The sequence below is a fragment of the Balaenoptera ricei genome, chromosome 1 (genome assembly GCF_028023285.1).
Source record: "Balaenoptera ricei isolate mBalRic1 chromosome 1, mBalRic1.hap2, whole genome shotgun sequence".
In the NCBI taxonomy this organism is placed as follows: domain Eukaryota; kingdom Metazoa; phylum Chordata; class Mammalia; order Artiodactyla; family Balaenopteridae; genus Balaenoptera; species Balaenoptera ricei.
Genome location: NC_082639.1, coordinates 165,060,746 through 165,077,056, shown reverse-complemented (window position 1 = coordinate 165,077,056; position 16,311 = coordinate 165,060,746). Strand labels below are relative to the sequence as shown.

General features: G+C 35.1%; 1 protein-coding gene across 5 annotated transcripts in view; it reads left to right on the top strand.

Annotated features, from left to right (window-relative positions):
* Positions 1–16,311, top strand: part of AKT3 (AKT serine/threonine kinase 3) — a 386,660-nt gene that overhangs the window by 71,081 nt on the left and 299,268 nt on the right. For 2 of the 5 annotated variants that reach the window (XM_059940892.1, XM_059940900.1), the window contains one exon: positions 8,996–9,056. The exons of the other annotated variants lie outside the window; for them this stretch is intronic. The gene's annotated coding sequence lies outside the window, so the exon portion shown is untranslated. Of the gene's footprint in view, positions 1–8,995; positions 9,057–16,311 lie in introns of those variants that run through there. 5 annotated transcript variants of the gene reach the window in all.

Sequence of the window (16,311 nt, the reverse complement as noted above, 5' to 3'; positions counted from 1 at the left end):
ATTTCCTCTTTGATTTCTGCAGTGATCCATTGGTTGTTTCGTAACATATTGTTTAGCCTCCACATGTTTGTGTTTTTTTTGCAGTTTTTTTCTTGTAGTTGATTTCTAGTCTTAGAGCCTGGTGGTCAGGAAAGATGCTTGATATGATTTCAATTTCCTTAAATTCACCAAGAGTTGTTTTGTGGTCTAGTATGTGATCTCTCCTGGAGAATGTTCCATGTGCACTTGAAAAGAATGTGTATTCTGCTGCTTTCAGGTGGAATGTTCTCTATATATATCAATTAAGTACATTTGGTCTAATGTGTTATTTAAGGTTGGTGTTTCCTTATTGATTTTCTGTCTGGATGATCTGTCAATTGATGTTAAGTGGGGCGTTAAAGTCCCCTACTATTATTGTATCACTGTTGATTTCTCCTGTTATGTCTGTTAACGTTTTCTTTATATATTGAGATGCTCCTATGCTGGGTGCATGTATTTTATAATTGTTATATCTTCTTCTTGTATTGATCCCTTGATCATAGATGGATGAGTGTCCATCTTTGTCTCTTGTAACAGTCTTTGTTTTAAAGTCTATTTTGTCTGATATGAGTATTGCTACTCCAGCTTTCTTTTGATTTCCATTTGCCTGGAATACCTTTCTCCATCCCCTCACTTTCACTCTCTATGTGTCTCTAGATCTGAAGTGAGTCTTTTGTAGGCAGCATATATGTGGGTCTTGTTTTTATATCCATTCAGTCAGTCCAAGACTTCTGGCTGGAGCATTTAGTTCGTTCGTTTACACTTAAAGTAATTATCAGTATGTATGTTCTTATTGCCATTTTTTAAATTGTTTTGAATTTGTTTTGGTAGGTCTCCCCCCCCTTTTTCTTTTGTTCTCTTGTGATTTGATGAGCATCTTTATTTAGTGTTATGTTTGGATTCCCTTTTCTTTTTTGTGTGTATATCTGTTACAGGTTTTTTGTTTGTGGTTACCATGAGGTTTTTGTATGGCACTCTATATATATACTTGGTTGTTTTAAGTTACTGATCTCTCACTTTCGAATACATTTTAACAACTTTACATTTGTACTCTCCTCCCCTCACAGTTACTGTTTTTGACATTGTATTTTACATCTAATTGTTCTGTGTATCCCTTATTGTGGATAGAGATGATTTTACTACTTTTGTCTTTTAACCTCCTTACTAGCTTTGTGTGTGTTCATGATTTCCTACCTTTATTGTATGTTTCCGTTTACTGGTGATGTTTTTTATTTCGTAATTTTCTTATTCCTAGTTGTGGCCTTTTCTTTTTTGTGTAGAGAAGTTCCTTTAACATTTGCTGTAAAGCTGGTTTGGTGGTGCTGAATTCTTTTAGCTTTTGCTTGTCTGTAAAGGTTTTGATTTCTTCATCAAATCTGAATGAGAGCCTTGCTGAGTAGAGCATTCTTGGTTGTAGGTTTTTCCCTTTCATCACTCTAAATATATTGTGCCATTCTCTTCTGCCTGCAGTTTCTGCTGAAAAATCAACTGATAGCCTCTATAAACCTTTTTTTAGTGTTGTGTTTTTAAGGTGTATTTATATTGATACACGAAGTTCTGATTTTTTCATTTTCACTGCTGCGTGGTTTTGCATGAATAAACCACACTTTTTAAAACTGTTCTGTTGAGCTTTAAGTGGTTGCCAGTTTTTTACCCATTACAAGCAGTGCTGCAACAAATGTTTTTGTACATTCCCCATGTATATATGAAATTTTTATTGCAAATAGAAAATTGCTAGGTCATAGGGTATGCTCTGCCTTCACCTTTACTAGATTTTGTATATTGTTTTTTGAAGTGGTTGTTAACAGTTTACTTCCACCAGCAGTTTGTGAGACTTTTCTTCTTGTCAGACATAATTTTTGTCATTCTGATGTATGAGAAATGGTATTTTGGTGTTTTAAATTTGAATTTCTCTGGTTATTAATGGGGTTTCTAGTTCTTTTCATATGTTTATTGCTACGTAATTTCTTTCATAAATTGCATTTTCTACTCTCTGCCCCACCCCCTTTTTTGTATTAGATGGTTTGTCCTTGTTGATTTGTAGGAATTTTTCAGGAATTGATATTCATTATTTGTTATTTGAATTATAAATATTTTCTTTTAGTTTGTGGCTTGTCCTTTTAGTTGTATGAGTACTAACTTTTTTGTACCAAAACCTTTCATTTTCAATATAGATACATTTGTCAATCTTTTCCTTTATAATTTTGCTTCTGGTATTATTTTTAAGAACTTCCTTTCCTACATTGAGGTTATAACAGTCTTTTTATTTATTGTCTATTGCTCCATAACAAATTACCAGCAAAACCTATTTGGTTAAAAGAAACAAATATTTATTATTTCTTTTCATTTCTGGGAGCAGGGTGTTTGTGTGGTTATGATCTTGGTCTCTTATGAGGTTGCAGTCAACATGTCAGTCAGGGCTTCAGTCATCTGAAGATTTAATTAGGGCTGGAGGACTTGCTTTTAAAGATAGCCTACTCAAATGGCCAGTGAGTTGGTGTAGGCTGTTGGTGGGAGGCCTCAGTTCCTCTTGATGTGATCCTTTACTAGGGCCACTTGAATGCTATCATAATTTGGAGGCTGACTTCCCCTGAATGAGTGAGCCAGGAGATCACAGTGGAAACTAATGTCTTTTATGATCTAGGCTTTGAAGTCACAGACTGTCACTCAGCCTGTTCATTGTGGGAGGAGACCATTCTGGGACTGGAATACCAATGTGAGAGGATCATTGAAGGCTGTCTTGGAGCCTCACTGCCAGAGTGTCTTACATTTTTTAATAAGATTCCTAAGAAAGTTATTTCACATTTAGTTCTTCTTTATTCCACCTTAAGGATGTTATGTTTTGTGTGTGTGTGTGTGTGTGAGGGGGTGTGTTAAGAAGGGGATCTAATCTTATTATTCTTCTAAAAGTATAATAATTGCCTCAATCTCATTTGTTGAGTAATCCATCATATTGTTCTTTTTATATGTGGGTTTGCTTCTGGGCTCTCTGTACTCTCTTTTAGCCTGCTTTTTTATTCCTGCACCAATACCACTTTACAACAAGTACTGATCTCTCTCAAACTCTTTTTACTCTTCTTCCCTACTGGCTTAGCTCTTCTTGTCTCCAAAGGTTATTAAGAGAGAAATTGTTAAATAAATCCATTTGATTTTTAGAATCAGGTTCTATGAAGAGTTCTGCTGGGATTTTGCTTAAGGAATATAAAAGTATAACCCTTTTTTCATTAAAAAATTAATAAGTGCTTAGTAAAGATTTGTGAAATATAGATAAGTTAAAAAAACTTAAAACAAATAAAGCATCCATAACCACATCACCCAAACATCATCATTATTGTAGCATTAAGATTTTTAAAGTTTTGATTTTGTAAAAACTAAATCTTCTCTGTAACAAAAGCCGTCACATATTGGGGAAAAAAATAAGGATTAACATTTTTATTGTAGTGTGTGTCCATAAAACATTAAGATAAATAGAAAAATGGACAAAGAATATGAACAGGCATTTGACAGAGGCGGATATACAGAGAAGTCCATATGCTCATTCCTCAAAGGTTAACATTTTCCACATTTGCATTGTCTTTCTTTTTTCTCTCCTTATCCTCCCTGTCATTTCCTCTCTGTCTCAGTGCTTTGTTCCTCCTTCCCCATCAATATATGGTATTTAAAATATATTTATATAGAAATATTTTAAATATATTTAAAGATACTTAGGTTCAAATACATAGATTTATTTTCTGAACCGTTTGAGACATGATGACCCTTTTACCTTTATGTACTTAAGTGTGTGTTTCCTAAAACTAGGATGTTATCTTACATAATTGAAGTATAGTTACCAAAATTAAGAAATGAGCATTGATACAATGCTGTTATCCAGATATTGTCAATAATAACCTTTATAGCCCTCCCTCTCCAAAAAAATCCTGGATCATCATGCAAGAATCATTATGTGACATCATGATGTCTGGTCATGCAACTGATACATCAGTTGTCATGTCTCTTTAGTCTACTTTAATCAGGAAGCACATGATACTGCTTTGTCCCAATCCTGGTGATGTTAACTTTGATCACTGGTTACAATGGTGTCTACCAAGATTCTTCTCCATTGTAGGGTTATTATTATTCCCTCTGTAATTAATAAGAATCTTGTGGTGTGATACTTTTTTTTTTTTATTGATTAATTATTTTTGGCTGCGCTGGCTCTTCATTGCTGCGGGCAGGCTTTCTTTTTTTTTTTTTAAGTATTTATTTATTTATTTATTTTTGGCTGTGTTGGGTCTTCGTTTCTGTGCGAGAGCTTTCTCTAGTTGCGGCGAGCGGGGGCCACTCTTCATCGCGATGCACGGGCCTCTCACTGTCGTGGCCTCTCTTGTTGCGGAGCACAGGCTCCAGACGTGCAGGCTCAGTAATTGTGGCTCACGGGCCTAGTTGCTCCGTAGCATGTGGGATCTTCCCAGACCAGGGCTCGAACCCGTGTCCCCTGCATTGGCAGGCAGACTCTCAACCACTGCGCCACCAGGGAAGCCCCCAGGCTTTCTCTAGTTGAGGCGAACCGGGCCTACTCTTCATTGAGGTGTGCGGGTTTCTCATTGCGGTGGCTTCTCTTGTTGCAGAGCACGGGCTCTAGGCATGCAGGCTCAGCAGTTGTGGCTCGTGGCCTCTAGGGTGCAGGCTCAGTAGTTGTGGTGCGTGGGCTTAGTTGCTCCGCGGCATGTGGGATCTTCCCAGACCAGGGCTTGAACCTGTGTCCCCTGCATGGGCAGGTGGATTCTTAACCACTGTGCCACCAGGGAAGTCCTGTGGTGTGATACTTTGTGACCATATAAATATCTGGTTACTCCTCAAACTTTGGCCCACGAGTTTCAGCATGCAATTATGGTTCTTGTTTGAGTCAGCTGTTTGTTATTCATGGTGATTTTCTAATTTAGTTGTTCCTTTTTAATTTTAATTGACTTTTCACTACAAAAAAAGGTTCTCCTTCATGAATCCTATTTTATTCAATGGATTATAGTCTTTTCCCATCATTATTAATTCTGAAATGCTCAAATTATCCTAGATTTGGCTCATGTAAGCCCTGAAAAGCTAGCTCTATATTCTTTTGACATGTTCCCATCAATTTGTGAAGACTTTCTGACACAATAAAATATTCCAGGCTCATCATATAGTTTCCCAGCTCTAGAATCAACCATTTCTCCAGGGAGCTCTGATTCCTTTTTGTGGGGAATAGTATTATCTTTCTTTTATTCTTAATTACCTTTATTCTTCATTACTGTATGTTTTTATTCTATCTTGATTTGTTCTATTTTTGCATGACTAACCATACTGCTTTAATTATTTAAGTTTTATAGTTTAGTTTATTATTTAATTATTAGATCTCTCTGGTAATATTTGACACTAGAGACCAATCATGTCTTCTTGCTTGTACTTCAGAACCTCATAATTCCTGTTTTTTTCTCGACCTGATTGTTTATGTCATGCTTCTTCTAGATTCTTCTTCCTTGATTACGATTTTAAAAGGTAGATTTCACTAGGATCCTCTGAGGAACCAGGCAGTGTCACTGCTTATTCATTGCTGGTGGGAAATCTATACTGGTTCTGTTTCTCTGGGGACAATTTGATAATATGTATCAAAATTACAAATGTATATTCCCATCTCAGGAATGTATCCTTCAGGTATATTTTTACATTTTGTAACGATGTATATACAGGGTTATTCATACAAATATTGTATGTAATAGCAAAAGATTTGGAGATTATCCATAATAATCTGAAAACTTTATTAACGTTTTTCTCCCTTTTTCTAGTCATATCTGCATAAGGCTAGATTTTCTTCATATATGTCAACCAAAACAATATATTGTAGTAGAGTGAAACAAAAGCTCAAATGTCCATTAATAGTGGATAGGTTAAGTAAATAATGATACAGCAGTATAATGGAATATTATGCAGTTGAAAAAGAATAGGAAGAATAGTATTTATATGGAAAATCATGGAAAAATCATTGCAAGTAAAAAGGAAAAGAGTAAGGTGCAGAACATATTATACAGCACTTTTTGTGTAAAGGAGGGGAACTAGATTATATAGTTTTATTTGCTCTATTGGCATAAGGAACTCTGGAAGGAAAAAGAAGAAACTAACACTTTTCCCCAGGAAGTAGGGTATGAACTGGGCAGATGACAGAGGTGTGATGAGACTCTTTACTGTATACCTTTTTAATCTGTTTGACTTTTGAGACTTGAAAATATCAGTACCACCTGTTTAATTCAATTTTTTAAACGTCTTACAGTATAACTTCCACCTGGTTTTGGCACAGTACGAATTGGGGCTTTTTACTAGTTCTAAACCACTGGCCCACAGCATAAAATGTTTCTCAACACACTGTATGCAGCCTTTTGTCTCTATAGCTTTATACTTCGCCACTTCTGGCTCCATATTTTACATTCTAGCAACATTGAATTTCTTCTAGTTCTTCTCACACGTGGCACTGTTTCATACCTGTGTATGTTTTACCTATGTCTTCTTCATATTCGTCTTTTAAGAATCAGTTTGTCATGTTCTGTGGGAAGCTGTTCTGCACCTCTTCAGGCTGAGTTGGGTGATTGTCGTAATACTCTGTGTATTTGTCTAGTAGTGCTCTTATCATATTGCATTTTAACGTTCAGCTCCTTGTATAGTACCTAGACATATAGACTCAAAGATTTGCTTCAATTTTTTTTTTTTTTTAATAACTCTCTGTGTAGGGTATGGGTCATCTCTCAAAGAGCTTGTAGTCTTTAATGGAGACATACATGTAGGAATGTAACGTAAGACAGAGAGTAATAAGTGAGACAATAAGCAAGGTTATATTTCCAAAGAAGTTCTTTTACATGGGTCTTGAAGATGTGCCATGGTCCAGACGGAGACATTTTAACAGGACCTGTTAAAGAGCAGCAAATAATCCGGTGTAGTTTCAGTGTAGGGAATCATGACTCAAGGTGAATTGGGAAGGAAAGGAAAAACAGGGACAGATTGTGAGAGACCTAACATTCTAGTCTGAGGAATTTAAATAGTATCTTGTAGGCAGAGTAGGACTATCGAATGTTTTTGAACAAGGAGCCAATCTGATCTGTGTTTTAGGATGATTACTTTTATACTTTCTGTAGAGTGGTTTGAAAAAGGAAGCTATGAGAGACAGGGGCATCTGTTCAGATATTTTATACTGTAAACTACAGTGTTGAATATGGGATCAAAAATGAACAGGCAGCTACATTTTCAAACTCCATGTTTTTGTCCATATAGTCCATTCAACCTAGAATGATCTCTTATTCCAAAAGTGATATTCTATTCGTCTTTGAAGAGACAGCTTATATGTAACATCTACTAGTAATCCCTGATAAATTCCCTCCAATTGTAATTAATTGTACCCTGTTCTGACTGCCTTTCATTTACTTATGACTTTTTTCATACTCTACCTATCTCATAATAGTTGTCTCACTCACCCCTGGAATTAATTGCTTCCTTCTGGAAACCTTTGTGTTACTTTATTTGACCTACTCATACAACACTCAACACATTGTATTATTGTTTGATGTTTTTTCTGTTTATTTCAATAAACATTTCTTGGGTACCAAACCTGGAGGAATTCATACTTTGGCAGCCCATATGTTTGTTTATAATATATGATTAAATGTATGAGTTTTTTAGGGCAACTTTATTTTGATCTCTTGCACATAACATAGTTGGTTACTTATTAGGAACTCAATATTGTAGAGACATTAGTGGAACAGTATTAGTTAAAAGCCAGGTTTAAATCCCGACTCTACCAATGTAGCCTGGATCCTCTGTAGGGAAGTTATTTAGCCTATTTAAGCCATAGTTTTCTCACTTGTAAAATGGGGAATTAGTCAGCTTGGGCTGCCATGACAAAATATCATAGACTGGGCAGCTTAAATGACAGAAAGTTATTTCTCACGGTTCTGGAGGCTGTGAAGTCTGAGAGCACGGTTTCAGCATTTTTGGGTTCTGGTGAGGACTTTCTTCCTGGCTTGCAGGCAGTACCTTTTCGTTGTGTTCTCACATGGTGGAAAGAGACACAACAAGCTCTCGGATGTCTCTTCTTATAAGGGTACTAACGCCATCGTGAGGGCCCCACCCTTGTGACCCCATCTAAACCTAATTTCTTCCCAAAGACCCCATCACGTTGTGGGTTAGGCTTTCAACATATGAATTTGTGGTGGGGGCACAAACAGTCCATAGCACTATCTTATACAGTGGTTTTGAGAATTAAATAATTTATGGAAAGCATTTAGCACTGTGCCTCTAACATAAAAAGTGATGTGTTTAACCTGTTGTCATCATTGTCATTATTTTGACTTGGCATAAATTTTGCATATGGGGTAATGGAGGAAAATTAGAGATGCATTAGTGATTTTTCTCTTCATTGATGGAGGATATGTGATCATATTAATTATGAAGGGAAATGTAGGAAGAAGAGGAGGATTGCAGGCATTCTGATTAGAGGTGCTTTCTTCACTCTATCAAGAGACAAGGAGAAGATGGATGCAGATGTTAGGTTTATAGATGTAGCATAAAAATGGTAAGAGTAGAAGAAAAGAGAACCTTTAATATTCTTTATATGTATATGATCTTTAAAATGCAATTCTTAATTGTTTTTATTCAAATCTTTATTTTTCTTTTCTCTGATTTCATTGATAAGGGTGTTTTTCTGTGAGCCCAGGAAGGCAGAAGTATCATTTATATCTTCATCCACAAATAATACTAAATTTGTTTTGCTGGATTTTGAAAAGTTCTGTTTCAGACATTTTGAATCTTAGACATATTTTGACATTTTAGAATTGGAGTATAATATATTCCTATCCTCTAGCTTGTGGATTTACTTTCTCCTCTCTAAGTTAATGAATCAAGGGTTTATTAGCCTTTCTAGAACTTTAAGTATCTCTAATTCTTTCACTTTTGGCAATAATTCTCCACATTTACTTTATAGAGTCCCTTTGGTGGAGCCCACAGGCGGAGAGGAAGCACAGGATTCATAAGATGGAGGGCGGGTGAGTGACTGAGAATTTGGGCTGGACTTGGAAAAAAAGTGGTAGTGGTTGCACCTTAATAATAGGAATAAATTTGAAGTGTAAGTTGGGACATTACATTGTCTTGGTCAGGTCTGTAAAGATAATGGAATGGTTTTGAGTTTTTTCTTTATGTAAATTTATTAATAATTTATATGACATAGCTATCATGCCATCTGTACTACGATTTTATCAAAATTCACACTGTGAGCACACAGTTGACAGTTTGCAGGAACATAGAGCAAATAGTTTATCCTAGACTACATCTTTTCTTTGGTAATAGTGGTCAAAAATACATCATTAAATTGTGGTTTGGGACTTATCTTTTTTGTTTTAATAACAGAAATTTCACCTCTTAATAATATAACCTTAAATTGGCATGCAGGTTTACTGATGAATTTATGGATTTTCTGTGAGTGTATGTAGTGGTATGTAGTTAGATGAGACTGATTGTAATATTATAAAGTAGAAAAAGTTTATCTCTAGGACCCTTTCACTGCTTTTTCCTTTTTCCTTCAACCTCCTCATTTAGGAGTTATCCTCCATAGGCCTTTCCCTGTTTTATCTCTATCAAAAGAAATCCCCCAGTACTTTAGGGCCTTGACAGGTTATCTTTGAAAGACAAATAGATACATTAAATGGCAGATTTTTTAACATTTAATTGGGGCTTTTGAAAATCCAAACATAATTTCCTTATGGTGAAACTTGAAACATTGACTGACATCTGTTGGGAGAAATATTTTCAGCCAAGAGAGTTTTCTGACTCTGCTCCTTAAGTGACAACCTGTTGCCAGGTAGGAAGGGAACGAACACTGTTACATGCTAGTGTCTGAGCATCTGTGCCAGGTGCTTTATACAATATCATTTGATCCTCACAGGGAGCTTTGTGAGATAGGCATTCTTATTCACATTTAACAAAAGAGGATCTGAAAGAGTCACAGACAGGTGAAGTGACCTTCCTAAAGAGGTCATATCGGAGGCACATCTTAAAATCAGGACTTTCAGACTCCAAAGCTTTTACATTTACTAGTAGACCAGTATTTGACAGTCATTTTATTTTTTTTGTTTAATCTATAATTCTTTTTGGTGAACATAAAATATCTTGCCCTCAAGAATTCCTTTACGTGTTTCTATAGAGAGGGTTCCCCATCTCCTTCGTAAGACACCAATTAGATCCTGCTGCTTGTGGTTGATTAGTCTCGAACTTTTTATTGTGTTTTTGGCTAGGAGTATAAAATTGCCTTATTAGCAGAGATGGTCAACACTACAACATTCAGCTCTAAACGTATTGAGTTAGATTTGTTTGTTTTTAGCAGATTGGCCAACTTTGAAGTTTGTACTTAGAGTAAGGACGTGTATGACATATACTTCCTAAGTACATATACTCTAAGTGTATATACAATATGACAACTGTATATATGTGAACTATAACATTTGGGAATTATCACAGCAAGAATGAATACATTTCTCGTTATTGATACTTTTGAACAGGTATGTTCAGTATTACAAAACATTTTGAAAATGTTCATTCGACAAAGAATTATAAAGTGCTTGCTATGTGCCAGGGCTATACTAAATTCTACACTGAACACAACACTAAAAACACATGGTTTCTGCCCTCAGTGAGATGATAGTTTGGAAGGGAGACAAACTTGTGAGGTAACTATTAAAATACGCTATAATCATTACAGTTATGGAGTCGTGTAGAAGGAAGAGTGGGTGCACTATGGAAGGACAAGTTAATTGTGCTTGGGTGACTCGGAAAGATTTTGAGAAGAGGTAGTTTAAACTGAAGGCCGAATATATTCTTGACTACAGGACAATTCATGATCTGCTCAAACATACTGTATACACAACATTTGCACGGACAGCATTTCCCTTACTTGTATGCATAAATGTAGTATTAAGTTTGAATACTTAGTGTTTTCCCTGTACCTCTAAATCATACATCCTCCATATATCTTTTAGAAGGCTTCTCCTGTAGTTGCTTGTTTCCCTTTATTTTTCTGTTCTGCTGCTGTAAAATTTCTCTGGTTTTTGGAAAGAGGCAGACTAATTGCTGGATACTAGAGGAAAGTTAAATTTATGATGATTGCTCTATTTCTACATTCATTACAACAGTTAGTAGTGAGTGAAGCATCACAATGATGGTGGGAAATGGTGAGGAGAGCAGGGTAATGGAACTAGGCGCCTGATTGCTTTATTATTTTTACTGTTGCACAAATGGTTTTCTTCTATTTAGAATAATCTTAAGGACTGAAAGTATGACTAGCTATGTTCTTGAGCTGAAAGTGAAGTTAGAAGACAGTTGTCTGGAGGGAAACATTGCATTCAGTGGTATATTAATTATTTCCTGGCCCATTTTGATTGTAAGGCTTTTTGGTGAATTATACTTATGAAGAGTTCCCCTATGATTAAGTATTAGGATACGTGCCTATCTGTCTCTAATATACATGCTGGTTCTCATAGGCAGACACATTGGCAGATGTTAAGGCAATTCAGTTTAGTTGAGAAACCGCATGATATTATGGAAAGAGCCCTGCACCAGATGTTAGGAAAGCTGAATTCCGGTCCTGTCTCTGGCTCTTAGGTAATTTGTTCTCTGCCTTTGAGCTAGTCAGGTAACCTCTCTGAGGCCTCGGTTTCTTGCTTTTTAAATACTAGGTTAGGATAATGCTCCCTAAGGTATTGCTCAACTCACACTTTAATCATTTTATTATTGACAAGGGATTTATTCACCTACCAAATCTTTATTGAGTGCTTTCATATTTCAGGTTCTGTGCTAGGTAGGTATAGTCAAAAAGAGACATGGAGGATAGTCACAGATCAATGGGAGAGAACTGAGAGTTGAGAAACTTATACAACTCTGGTAAATTTTTGACAAAGGTAGCAAGACCATTCACTGCAGGAGAATAGTCTTCAACAAATGATGCTGGTACAACTGGATTTCCACATGCAGAAGAATCAATTTAGGCCCCTACCTCATACTGTATACAAAAAATAACTCAAAATGGATTAAAGACCTAAACATAAAAGCTGAAACTATAAATCTCTTAGAAGAAAATGCATAAATCTTTGTGATCTTGGAATGGGCAGTGGTATTTTAGATTTGATACCAAATGCATGAAGCAACCAATGAAAAATTGATAAATTGGACCTCATCAAAATTAAAAACTTATATGTCAAATGACACTCTTAAGAAAGTGAAAAGACAACCCACAGGATGGGGAAAATATTTGAAAATCATATAGCTGATAAAGGTCTAGTACCCAGAGTATATCAAGAATTTTTATAACTCAATAATAGAAAGACAGCCCAAATTGAAAATGGGCAACGGATCTGAATTGACATTTTTCCAAAGAAGATACACAAATGGCCAATAATTCATGAAGAGGTGCTCAACATCATTAGCCAGCAGAGAAATGCAAATCAAAATCACATGAGATATCACTTCACACTCATTAGGATGGCACTAATCAAAAAGATGGATAATGAAAAGTGTTGGTGAGGATATGAAGACATTGGAACCCTCATACACTGCTTGTGGGATTGTAAAATGGTGCAGCTGCTTTGGAAAACAATTTGGCAGTTCCTTGAAAACTTAAACAGAGTTATCATATGATCCAGCAGTTTTGTACCTAGGTATATACCCAAGAAAATTGAAATCATATGTTTATACAAAACTTGTATATGAATATTCATAGTAGCTTTATTCATAAAAGCCCCAAAGTGGAAATAACCCAGATGTCCAGTAACTGTTGCATGGGTAAACAAAATATGGAATAATCCATAAAATGGAATATTATTTAGCCAGAAAAGTAATGAAGTATACATGCTATACCATGGATGTACCTTGAAAACCTTATGCTAAGTGAAAAAAGTTGGATATGAAAGGCCACATATTGTATGATTCCATTTATATGAAATGTCCAGAATGGGCAAATCCATAGAGACAGAAAGTAGTTTAGTGGTTGTCAGGGCTAGGAGGAAGAGGGAATGGAGAGTGACTGCTAATGGCTGCTAATGGGTTTAGGGTTTCCTTTTAGCGTGATGAAAAGTTCTGAAATTACTGGTGATGGTTATACAACCTTGTGAATATATTAATACTAAAAACAAAACTGTATGCTTTAAAATGGTAATTTTATGGTATGTGAATTATATCTCAATAGTTTTTTTGTTTTTAAAAGACATGGTCCTTTCCTTCATGGTGCTAAAATGAACTGTTAATATGATAGGGATAATAAAGGGTTCCATGGGAGGATACAGTATGACATTCTGTCCTACTGTGTGGAGTTGGGGGTCAGACTCCTGGAATAAGTAACATTAAAATGGAGACCTGAAGAATGAATTGAAGTTACGTAGGTGAAAAAACTGGTATAGTGGAAATTAGGAAACAGGGATGAATATATCAGAATTAATAGCTTAAAGCCAATTTTAGTTCTAACAGGTATAGGGCTCCTACCTCTGGCACTATGTAAGATTGTCACAGATCTTTTACCTTGAGTAATTTAATTATCCTATAATGTGTATTATGAAAAAATTATATATCTTAACCTTCTTGGGAAAACATTTATTTTTCATGATTTGATTCTAAATATTTAAAAATTTTAGTGTATGACATTTTATAATTTTAAATTTTCATGAAACCAGAGATAGATTCTATAATTTGTTTATGCTGGGTTTTTTTTTCTCCCCTTTATTTGTATATTTTATAAGCCAAGTTTTCAACCTTCCTTCATATAAAAATTCTACTGTTTTCTTTCCTTTTGACAGTTTGAGGTTAATTTCAGATCTTTGTAAGCATTATTTGCTATAGAGTTGGGATAAATACAAATGTTTGTTTCTCTTTGCTGTTAGGTAATAAAGTATTTTATTAAGAAGAAATTTCAAACATATACAAAAGTAGAGAGAATAATATTGTCACCACCCATGTAATCAACACCAGCTTCAAAAATTTCCAACTCATAGCCAATCTTATTTTATTATATACCCACCTATTCCTTCACTTCCTAAATTATTTGGAAGCAAATCTCAGAAGTTACATCACTTTATATGCATGTTCATATATCTCTTAATGAGAAGAATTATTTTCTTTTTAATATGTATTATTGAGTATTTTTTAACTTGGAAATTTTTCCATATGAAAACAAATTATTTAAAAAGTTATCTCTTGCTGGAAATGAATAGCTAATTTGTTACTCTTTTATATGGTTTTAAAATTTGCTTATATACAGTGTTCATTTCTTCTAATAAATATTAGGTATGCTTATAAAATGATAAAGTTGATGTTATGAGAATGTGGTTCATAGTCTTTATGTTCCTCGTTGTGATTAATTATGATTAACTAGGACTTAGGCATGGTAAAACTTTACAGCCAGTAGTTATGTCCTTTTACCATATTCAGTGGGCTTTTCTGCTTCGCCTTATGGGAGTGTCTGTATCATTTAACATTATGGGCTACCAGTCCTTGTTGAACACACATCTCTCTTGGCTTCCCTGACATTTGACTTTCTTGGTTCATCCCTGTATTGGAGTGCTCTTTTACTGACACATTATGTTTTGATATCCACTACATGCGACTATATCTCATCCTTATTCTGTTCTTGAGCCTCTTCTGTTCTCTCTGCAAACTCTTATTTCTGCTGTCATGCTGCATGACATCATAAACATACATTATGTATGTATTAGTGAATCCCAAATATTTGTTACTAGTCAAAGAACCTCTCTTTAATGTTCTAGTTGATTATTTAAAATGTTCCCATGGATATCCCATTGTCATGATAAATTCAGATTTTCAAAATTTTCATCTTTTTTTTTTCATTAATACTGATTCCCCTTCACCTTTCCTCTATTGACAAATTATTAGACTTCTTCAAATCACTAGGCTAGAAATATTCATATCTTCCTCCTCTTTCAACCTCCTATGCACATCCTATTATCTTGTTCTGTTAACTCTTCCTTCAAAATGTTATTTGCATTTTCATTATTATTACCTATTCTTAGCATTTCCTTTAGGAAATTTCCTAACTACCTTTAGGTCATCTAAGTGCTCTTCTCTGTGATTCCCTAAACCCTGTGTGTTCTCCACAGTCAAGATGATGTATATACATATCTCTCCCTTATTAGAATTCATACTCTTCAGGGGCTAAGATTGGATTTCATTCATGCTGCGACCATAGTACATGAGACATAGTAATATTCATTAAATTGTTAATTGAATTGAATTGGATTTCTAATCTCTTTACCTACTGTATAATATCCTGTAATATCTAGCTAAGGTCTTGTCTTTCCCTTGCAGTGCATCCTATATAAAGTACTCTTTGAGAATCCAGTAAAAGCACTACAGTCTCTATCAATGTGCCCTGTAAATTTCTGTCATGGAACTTATTGCAATCTAAAATTATTGTTTATTTTCTTTTTTATTATCTTTCCCCCCTTTGAATATATTTCCTGTGATGGTAGGGACCATGTCAGCCTTACACATTTTATATATACATTTCTAATATATATGTAAGTATACATTTTAATATAACCTTGCACAGGGTAGGACCTTAATAAGTACCTATTGAATATGAATGGGTATGCTTCCTGCTTAGTTGAGAGCAGTGTACTTATATGTAATACAAATAATTTCACAGCAGTTACAAACCTTAAACTTTGAATCTTTGTTTTATTGTTATCAGACTGATTTTTTTTTTTTTTTTTCTTTTTTGGCCATGCTGTGGTGCTTGCGGGATCTTAGTTCCCTGACCAGGGATTGAACCCGGGCCCTCAGCAGTGAAAGTGCAGAGTCCTAACCACTGGACTGCCAGGGAATTCCCAGACTGATTTTTTCTAAAACAGTACTTTCATTGGTAAAAAGTCTAGTCAAACTCTTCTACCAGACATAAGACAGGTTCTGGGAATACAAAGATAAATAAGAACGTCATTCCTGATTTATATGGAATTTTGGAATAAAGAGAAAGAAATGCTTAAATATCCTTGCGGAGGTCATGGAAAGCTTCCTAGAGGACATCTGGTATCTCTAAGGTTTTTTCAGCTCAAAAATTGTATAATTCATAGGTGCCATTTTCCTTAGCATTAACAAAAACTTTGGTAGCCGCAAAGAAAAGACTGCTACCAGCAGGATATTCTTGGCTGTTCCCATGGCTGCCCTCATTCTGATTAATTTGAATATTTACTTCAACCTAAGTAGTAACTTTGGAATTGAAATCTAATTCCTTACTAGATAGAGATT